The sequence below is a fragment of the Chenopodium quinoa genome, unplaced genomic scaffold (assembly GCF_001683475.1).
Source record: "Chenopodium quinoa cultivar QQ74 unplaced genomic scaffold, ASM168347v1, whole genome shotgun sequence".
Taxonomy (NCBI): domain Eukaryota; kingdom Viridiplantae; phylum Streptophyta; class Magnoliopsida; order Caryophyllales; family Amaranthaceae; genus Chenopodium; species Chenopodium quinoa.
Genome location: NW_018744991.1, coordinates 123,917 through 134,524, shown reverse-complemented (window position 1 = coordinate 134,524; position 10,608 = coordinate 123,917).

Genomic DNA, 10,608 nt, shown 5'->3' with positions numbered 1-10,608 from the left:
CGAAGAGTCGGCTCGTAGTGTTCTATTGGAAGGACAGCTTCCGCACCATAAGTTAGGAGGAATGGAGTTTCTCCAGTCGCCCCTTTTTCAGTCGTCCTAATGGCCCAGAGAACATGTGGTAGTTCATCCGCCCATAGGCCGCCTGCTCGTTCAATCTTTTTCTTGAGACCGTCTGAGATGATTTTATTAAAGGCTTCTACCTGGCCGTTTGCTTGTGGACGGCCGACAGATGCAAAGTAGTTTGCAATTCCTTGGTCACCCAACCAGCTTTTGAGAACAGGCGTCTCAAATTGGGGACCATTATCAAAAACCATAGACATGGGAACCCCAAACCGAGTGATGACGTTTTTCCAAATGAATGAAATTACATCTTTCGTCTTAATTCCCTTTACAGCCTCCGCCTCTACCCATTTAGTGAAGTAGTCAACGGCAACAAGTATATACCTTCTGCCGCCTGTAGCAGGCGTATATGGACCCAGAATGTCCATGCCCCACTTAGCAAACGGTAGTGGGCTATGAATGGTAGTGAGGTCAGTAGCCGGACGGTGAATTAATTTGCCAAACCTTTGGCACTTGTCACATTTTTTCACCATCTCCATAGCATCAGCTTCTAAGGTAGGCCAGAAGTAGCCCTAGCGCCTTGCCCTTTGAGCAAGCGTCCTTCCACCTATATGTGAAGCACAGTAACCAGAGTGGAGATCGTCTAGTATCTCTCGTCCCTTTTCTGGAGTAACGCACTTTAAGAAGGGTTGTAGGTACCCCCTTTTGTGAAGTTCTCCCTTTATCATTTCAAAATTGGTGGCTCGTCTTTTCAGAACTGCCGCCTGTTGATGATCATCCGGCAGGGTAGTGTTTGTCAGATATGCCCTGATTGGATCCATCCAGGTTGAGCTTCTGTCTAAGATTCCAATAGGGTCTCCCTCAATGCTTCTCTTCTCCATTACTTCCCAAAAAACGGTTCGAGGAGTATCACAGGAGGCGGATGATGCTAATTTTGAAAGTGCATCCGCTTGGTTATTCTCTGATCTCGGCACTTGGACCAGATGGAAATCCTCAAGGGAGTCGACTGCTTGTCGGACCGCCTGTAAATACTTGATCATGGCCGGATGGGTTGCTTCGTATTCGCCATTGTACTGACTCACTATCAATTGTGAATCAGAACAGGCGTCTATTTTTCTTGCCCCTGCCGCCTTGCACATGCGGATCCCGGCTAGTAAAGCTTCATATTCTGCCTCATTGTTTGAAGCCTGAAAACTGAAGCGTAGAGCATACTCGAACCTGTCGCCCTCTGGAGATTGACATACAACGCCTGCTCCACAACCATTTGAAGTAGAGCTTCCGTCCACATATACCTTCCAGACTTGGTCTGGAACTTGAGAGTCAGGAGGACGAGTCATCTCTGCAATAAAGTCAGCAAAGGCTTGCCCCTTCACTGCTTTTCTAGGCTCGAAAGTAACTTCGAGGCTCTGAATTTCTATGGCCCATTTGATCATTCGTCCTGACGACTCCATGATGGTAAGGGGCCGCTTGATTGGTTGGTCGGTATACACGACGACTGCATGTGCCAAAAAGTAGGGCTTCAATTTTTTAACAGCCATGAAGAGTGCAAGACCAAATTTCTCCACTAGGGGATACCTCAACTCGGCATTTTTCAGTACGTGACTGACAAAGTAGACCGGGAGCTGACAGCCGTCCCTTTCAGCAAGGAGCACAGCGCTTAACGCATGATCAGAGACGGCCAGGTACATGTAGAGATCCTCTTTGGGCAAAGGGCTGACCAGCCTCGGCAAGGAATGCAAGTGAACTTTTAATTTCTGGAAGGCGGCCTCAGCATCCGGCCCCCATTCAAACCTTGCCTTTTTCTTAATTGCCTGGAAAAAGTATAGGCATTTTTCGCCTGATCGGCTTAGAAATCTTCCCAAGGCCGCCAGACAACCTGTTAACTTCTGAACCTCTCGGACGGTACGTGGCGACTGCATGTCGATGACCGCCTGCACCTTCTCAGGGTTCGCCTCTATTCCTCTCTGATTAATGAGAAATCCGAGAAATTTCCCAGACTCAACTCCAAAGACACATTTCTTGGGATTGAGCATGACATGGTGCCGCCTGAGTGTGGCGAAAGTTTCTCGGAGGTCCGACAGATGATCTGTCTGAAGTTTAGACTTGACAATCATATCATCAATATATGCCTCGACATTTCTCCCAAGTTGATCAAAGAACACAGTGTTTATCATACGTTGGAAGGTGGCCGGGGCATTCTTAAGACCAAACGGCATGACCGTGTAACAGTATAACCCCTGATCAGTGACGAAGGCCGTCTTCTCCTGATCTTTCTTCCACAAAGGAATTTGATGGAAACCAGAGTAGGCGTCCATAAAGCTCATCAAAGCATGGCCGGCTGTTGAGTCGACCAGGCTATCAATTTTAGGCAGAGGGTAACTGTCTTTGGGGCACGCCTTATTCAAGTCTGTGTAGTCTACACACATTCGCCAGGTACCATTCGGCTTTTTAACAAGAACCACATTTGCAACCCAGTCTGGGAAGTAACATTGCCGAATGAACCCTGCATCAAGTAATTTTTTAACTTCGGCGGCTGCCGCCTGACTTCTTTCTTCGCCATGGTTCCGCTTCTTTTGCCGTACCGGCTTCTTTTTCGGATCCACAGCGAGTTTATGTACTGCCAGATCAGGACTAATGCCTGGCATTTCATGGACTTCAAATGCAAAGATGTCCTTGTATTCTTTCAATAGGTTGTGAAAGTCGTCACCAAGGTTTCTCAGAGCAGTCGTCCCAACTTTGACTGTTCGGTCAGGACGTGAGTCGTCTAAGATCAGGTCCGCATGCTCACCATCCGGCTGAGGGCGGAACTCATCCGGCCGCTCCTCTGCCAATGATTGCTATTTTCTTGCTTTTCTTGCGGACTCTGTCTGGGACGCCTTTCTCTTTTTGTCGCCTGTTTCTTGAACAGGCGCACTCTCCTTGACATTGTCAAGGTCTGTTTTTTCTCCACTTGACCCAGTGGCCATAACAGTGGGCTTGACATCCGAGAGATAGCACTCTCGGGCCATCCTCTGATCTCCCCTTAGGGAGCCGACTGTTCCATTATCCCTCTCAAACTTAAGCAGCATAAGAGACGGGATTATAACAGCCTTGGAATTATTCAGGGTTGGTCGACCCAGAATCATGTTGTAGGCCGAGAGTTCCTCTACTACTAGGAACCGGACTACCATGTGTCGTCCTTCCCCTTTTTCGCCCAGGCGAATGGGTAAATCTACTCGTCCCAGTGGGTGGACGACTCCTCCTCCAAACCCTATTAAAGGGTGAGAGGCCGGATGTATGCAGTCCGTCTGATATTTCAGTTTTGACAGACATTTGCTGCTGATGAGATCTGAGGAGCTCCCGGTATCTATGAGGATTCGGCCAACTCTCTGGTTGGCCGCTTTACATTCAATAACGAGAGGGTCGTCATGCGGCCCCCTTACCCCTCCTAGATCCTCTTCAGTGATGACAATCTCAGGAAATGTATATTTGGACGGCCGTTCTTGGTGAACGGAATTTACATCTAACCGCCTTATATTATCTTTGTTGCCCCTAATAGTGGGGCCGCCTCCTGAGAAGCCGCCTGCAATGGTGTAGACGACTGCTTCATCAGTATCGGAACTGTCGGCCTGTTGATTCTTTTTGGCCGACTGCTTTTTGGAGGAAGTGTTCCCCGTAGATTTCCTGACATAAGTGTCAAGATCACCTTGCTCAGCCAAGCGGTCTAGGTACCGCATGAGACTGATGCAGTCATTGGTGTGATGACCAACGTCATCATGATAAGCACAGATTTTGTCTTGGTTCCGGTTGTTTGCAGAACCCTTCATGGGGACCGGCTTCTCAATTGAGAACCGTCCCTTTATTTCTTTTAGGATAAACTGGTTATCCTTGTTAAACACATACTTTGGGGAGTATGGTTTGAATTCTTTTTTCTTTTTCTGGGCCGGCTGTTTAGAGGAATCAGCCGCCCAGACCTCTTTTCTTTTCTCATCTTTGTTAGACGACTGTTTCTGTCGTCCTTCTCTTTTGTCGAACCTTTTCCCGTCCGACTGTTTTATCGTACACAGATCAGTCGCCTGTATATATGCTTCTGCTTCAATCAAGGCCTCTTGAAGAGTCGCCACCCTTTTTCGAACTAAATCAAATTTGAAGGTAGACCCGTCTTTGAGACCTCTAAAAAAGTCAGTATAAGCTACCTCATCCGGTAACCCTTGAATCTGTATTCTCATCAGGTTGAACCGCCTGATGTAAGAACGAAGCCCCTCCTTCTCGCCCTGCTGAATTGTTCCCAAATCAAGGGTCGTTTTCTTCGCAGGGATGTTCATGGCGAAGTTGGAGGCAAACAAGTAAGCAAGCGTCCTGAAGCTGTTTACACAACCAGTCGGCAGGTTGCCGAACCATTGCTGTGCGATTCCCTTGAGAGTCGATGGGAAACACTTGCACCAAGTGGGATCATCCAACCCTTGAAGGTACATCAGGTTGGTGAATGCCATCAGATGGTCTTCTGGGTTAGTAGTGCCGTCATAGGCGCCTACTAGTACATTTTTTACTTTGGCCGGCTGAGCGGCTTCAGTAATTTCCTTGGAGAAGGCCGACGGCTGTTCACCAAGTCTAAGCAACCGTAGCTGCCAGTCCATAGGTTGGACGTTTTTTGCTGCAGGTCCGCCAAATGAAGGTGGCTGCATAAAATACTGTTGTTGCGGTACAAACGGTAGGTTTGGTACCGCCTGGTCGCTATGAAAGCCTGACTGACGGGAGGTGCCGCCTGACTGACTCTCATGATACGACTGGGTATGCCTCATCGAGGTATTTTGTAAACTTTCTTGAAAATTTGAAGTAGAGGCCGACTCTGACAGTCGGTCACTCTTCTTCTGTTCTAACAGCAGACGAGCGTCTGTGTATGTTTTCTTCGACCCGTCCGCCTGAATGTGACGAACAGGTTTCCTATTTCCCGTAGGATAACGGAATTTTGTGAAATCAAGAGCAGGTGGCTCCCGCTTCTTGGATTTAGGATGAGGAGTCGCCTCTCGCCCTTGAACTGGCTTCCTCTTCAGTGAAGTGGAAGGTTTTTTGGCCGACTGCTCTTTGACTGAAGCAGGCGGCTTTTTGTTGATCAACTCTTGAATCTCTCCCTTGAAGTCCCTCATGAAGGTCATGAGTTCGTTCCTTGTGATGGGAGCAGACCCATCAGTCGGCTGTTGCCGAGCAGGCGGTGCGCCTGCTGGCTCGCTTCCTGTTTGAAGATGCTCCCGTTCCCTCCTTTCGGTATGACGGGTACGTCGGGCCCTTAGGGTCCCGTCTGGAGCTGTATGAGTTTCCACTTCAAATTCACTTTCGGTGTCATGGTCCGACTGAACTTGAGGGTCGTTTAGGGGACGCCTCTCTTCAGGAGTCGGTACAGACTTGGATGCCATCTCAGAAGTACTCTCCCCACAGACGGCGCCAAATGTTTCGGGGTTTTCTGATGTCCTGCGGGAGAGTTACAACACCGAGACTGGAACCGGCCGCCTGTACCTGCAAAATAACGGAGACTCCTGAGAGCTCCGCCTCCAACGGTCAAGTTAGTACCTGATTAAGGAGTAATTAATACGGAAATTAAAGTGGTTTAGTCTCTCTCGGTGAGAGTGTTTAATGTATAATCCGTGTGTTATTAGAGTTCTCTCTCTCTTAATGAGGATTAAGAGGAGTATTTATAGTCTTGAGAAGCGTGCCACTCTCTAGGGTTAGGGTAAACCTAGGGCTGACCGGGCCTCTAAACAGGATTGGGCCTTGGTGGCCGGTTTTCCCATTTGGCATGGGTGGACACGTGGCGTGTCTCAATTGGTCCGCAGAGGACGAATCTGTAATTGACACGTGGCAGGCTCCTATTGGCCTACGTGAAAGACACGTGGCGGAACCTGGTTGGTCCACTTGTCAGACGGTGATTGGTGGATAAAAATCCCCTAATCAGTAAGTATCACAAATTTTAATTTAATTAAAACGAATAATTTGTATTTCTTATCATACGTATATCTCAAGAAAAGATATTTTCCTATATACTCTAAATTTTTTTTTTTTAATCAATAACAACCTGGCTATCAGCTTCAAAAATCACTCTCTTGAAACCATTATTGCGAGCTAGCTTCACTCCCAGCAACAGTGCCTTACATTAAGCAATTTCTGGCGACCAACAGCCCGTAGTGCGCCTAGAGCCTGCCAATAGTACCTCACCACTTGCATCGCGCACCATAACCCCAAGACCAACCCATCCCTTATCCTTAAGGCTTGCATCACAGTTAACCTTAACGAAATCAGCAGGGGGTGGGCCCCAGATCATTCGGGCTTCTGTTCTTATTGTTGCAGACCGAGCTGTAAATTCTTGAAGCATATTTACCACAATCTTCCACAAGATTCAAAACTCTAGCTCTAATGACCAAGTGTGGCACCTCCTTGTTGTTGAAGATTTTTTCATTACGGCGGCTCCAAAGAGCAGCACCAATTTGAACCTTCCATCTTCCATCCTGCCAGAATTTTTTTGAAATCACCATGGTCAGTATCACACCTTAGCTCCTCACACTCACACTCCCTCCACAAGTCTACAACAGCTGGCAGGTGAAGAAAGCATGAGTAGTTGTTTCGGTTTCTGAAGTACACCAGGGGCAGCAGTCAGTCTCAAGCATGTGTCTTCGGAAGAGCAGCTCTCGAGTAGGCAGGGATCCCGTGCATAGTCTCCAAAGGAAGTGCTTTGCCTTCGGAATTGTATCCATGCTACAAATATCAACCCACACCTTATGAAACAAGTCAAGATTACAAGATTTTCTTTACATGTAGGCTGTCTTTACAGAATATATGCCATCTTTGGTAAATGCCCAAGTCAAGCAGTCCTCTGGAGCTCGAATACTGAGTGGAATCGCCATAATGCAAGAAGTATCACGCTCATTAAAGTGTGCAACAATGAAGTTATAATTCCACTAGCTCCTTGGTGTCTTCCTCAATCAGGTCCCGTACAAGATTAATGTAATACCCAAATATTTTATGATTTTATATAATATATTTTTAAAAAATAGTTAATTTTAATGATTAAATAGCTTTTCTAATCTTAATTTTTTTTATTCTATAGTTCGAAAAGTTTTAAAACCCTATTTTAATTTAAATAGGACTCTACAATGTTAAGCGTATATAAACTATTTTAACCCTATTAAGTTTTTGATACATAAATTGCAGCCGTATAAAATCAAATTTGCTTCTCTCTTAGTGAAAGTCTAACTGGCTAATACAAGAGGGGGGGTGAATTGTATTTGAGGTGAAGTCTAAAACTTTTGCGGAATTTAGCTAAATAAAACAAAGACAAGAGAAGATATAGGCTTTTCCAAATTTCCACTATGTAATCAAACTCTTTACAAGTGAAAATTCAAACCCGTTAACAAGTTCCACAAATTAGGAACTTGTTCCCAACTCTCTCAGAAGACTTCAGCAACGAAGCTTCCTTAACCTCACTTTACAAACTCACAATCCCAAACCCAAAGTACTTGAATACAATCTGTAATTACAAATACCTATTGCACTCAAGAATATATGAAGGACAAGAACTCTTTTATGTTACAGGATTACTACTGGAATTTTTATGCTCAAGAGTTGTAAGTTGCTGAGATAGTTTGCATGAGTATTTATAAAGAAGACTTAGTCATTAACCTCCCACTATAATCACATACACATGTCACCACCCCACTAACAACTTGTGGAGTAAACGTGACAGATGTTGATCATGAAGGAGGTTTCCTTGCCTTGCTCACTAATCCACTATCTCAACAACTTGCTAAATATTTGCTTTGACAAAACCGTATAATCAGAGATTCATGCAACAATAAAACTGCTTGTTGACTTTGTCAAAAGTTTGTTTAAAAAGATTTTATTTTAAAAGAATTTTATTTGAAAAGATAATTTATAAATTAATTATTTATTTAAAACAACTAAGATAATTATCTAAGATTAATTATCTTTATTCAGAAAATAGAAGACTAGATAAAACATTTATAAATTATCTTTTTCCTTAAATAAAAATTATCTTTTAAAACTAATTTTTATTCCAGTAATCATAAGTCATTGAGTTCCTTCCCACCTTTATATTATTGAGTGCTCACAATTAAAACTAGAACGTGAGATTTGCATGAGGCTTTTTAGAGAATGCTACACTGCATCCAAGTTCCTACTCCGGAACGAACTTTGCTTGAACCCTTTATTCACCAAAGACTCAAAACACTCATTAGTCAAGTTTATCAATTTGTCCATCAAAACCAAAGGGTCAACACTTAGTTTTGCTTTTGCGTATAAACCAAAATAAGGGATGACTAATTTCTTCATCAATTATTTCTCACCTTAGCTTTTTCCAACATGAATTTTGCAATTCAAGCAAAGTCAACAATACTTTATTATTTTGTTCGTGAGTATTGTAAAATTGGAGTAAATATTCTCAGATCATCACTTGATTCTTCGGTAATTATGTTACAAGGTAATCACACAAGTTTATTTTTTCTTGGAAATTACTATGTTATAATTCGTATTATTATGCATAAGTTTCACAATTTGTTTTATATGATCAAGTTTCGTATATATATTCGTTTATATGTCGTGATATATAATTTAATTGTTGTATTGTTGATTGTGTTCTTATGCTAGGGTTTTTAATGTTGTTGCTTTAGGGAGTATTGTTTTATTGAGGTTTTAGGGTTACTAGTATTGTTTTTGGGTTGTGAGTTAATTATATTTGGGTATTAATTTTATTTCCTTATATAAGAGTTGAGATATACTGTGATTGAATCGAGTTCGAATGATTATGTTATTTGGGAACCCGTGCCATTATTGAGATATTGATTATGAGTCTCTAAATGATTATTTGATCAAGTATAAGATCAAAAGGGTTGAGAATAATTATTTTGTTCTTGGTTTGAGGCTCAGCGTTATATACCTTAGTCCTTGGCATGTTGGTAAGGAGATGATAATCATGAGCTAAGAATGAGATACAATCTTTATTTATATTTTACTATGGTCCCCTATAGTGGGATTTGACTCATATGTGGTCTGGTTCAAGGTGTTTTTCTGGTTATTGAGAGTATTTAAGTTTTTATACTTGTTGGTTTATTTATTCGAATTACTCATGTCCAAGGCTAGGTATAATACAAAGAGTGTGGCACACTTATGGGATTGATAAGTTAGTTGAGCAAAGGATCGTATTATTATTCGAGATTGAGTTTGACAAAGGTTATTTCCAGAATACAATGTGTAATGTAGTTTGAACTACATTGTTTAATTGAGATGGTAATGTTAATTATTCTCTGTATTTGATATGTGGTAATTACTCGGCTTTTTGCTGACGTATGTGTTGTTTTTGTTGTGCTACTTGTGTTTGCGGCCATGTTTTTTTCCTATGGTAGCCCTGCGACGATCTATTTTGGAATTTGTCCTTAATGGTGAGCAGTCAAGATTGTTTAAGCAGGTTGATCAAGTGATCGTAGCTAAAGGAGCTCAACTGTTTCGATTAGTATGTTGTAACGAGTTTTTAAATTTGTATAAATAGCTCACCTAATTTATTGGGTTGTAATTATTGGGATTTTGTAAGCCGACTTGTCAAGTGTGGCGGTAATACCTCCGATTTAGGTGTATGCTTCTGCAGTTTTATTCAAAGGTTGTTTATTTTCCTTTATTTATTATTAGCTAGTAAATCGGGGGTGTTACAATTAATGCCCTCAACCCTCTCTGTTTGCATAAATCTTCCATTCTCATCAGCAAGCCATGGGTCCGAAAATACATCAAATTTTGAACCATGTCCAACACGCCAAATTAAACCCTCTTTAACCAAGGATTTAGCACTCCATATACTACGCCAAGAATAGCTCCCATTGAGCCCTAGAGATGCACTCAAGAAGTCACTTTTCAGGTAGTATTTTCCTCGCATAACTTTACTATACATATCGAGTATCCGGAGCCGAAATCAATCTTCATGCTTGTTTACCAAGAAGAGCATCATTAAAGACCACCATGTCCCGGAAACCCAAAACCCTCAAACATTTTGGCTTGCACATCAACTCCCAACTAAGCCAGTGAACTTTTCGGTTAAAGCTCGAATGACCCCTCCAAAATCTTGCCGTCATTGATCTAATCTCATCTATCACACTACAAGGTAGCTTGTAGACTCCCATGAGGTACGTAGGGATCGCTTGGATAACAAATTTCACAAGAATTTCCTTTCCGGCTCTCGAAAGCAATTTTCTCCTTCCATCCTTGTAATTTCTTTCATGTTCTATCTTTCAAAGCCGCAAAGACCATCTTCTTTGACCTTCCTACGATTGTAGGGATACCAAGGTATTTTCCATGAGAATCAACCTTCCGCATTTTTAGAACTTGAATCAACTCTTCCTGCCTTGACATACAAACCCCTTGCTAAAAGAGACCTCCGATTTTTCATAGTTAATTTTATGCCTGGAAGTCGCTTCATAGAATATCAACTATCTTAGAGCATTCCTCATGGTTGGCTCTAGCAAAGAGTAAACCGTCATCTACAAAGAAAAGATGTGAAATTTTTGGCCCATTCCT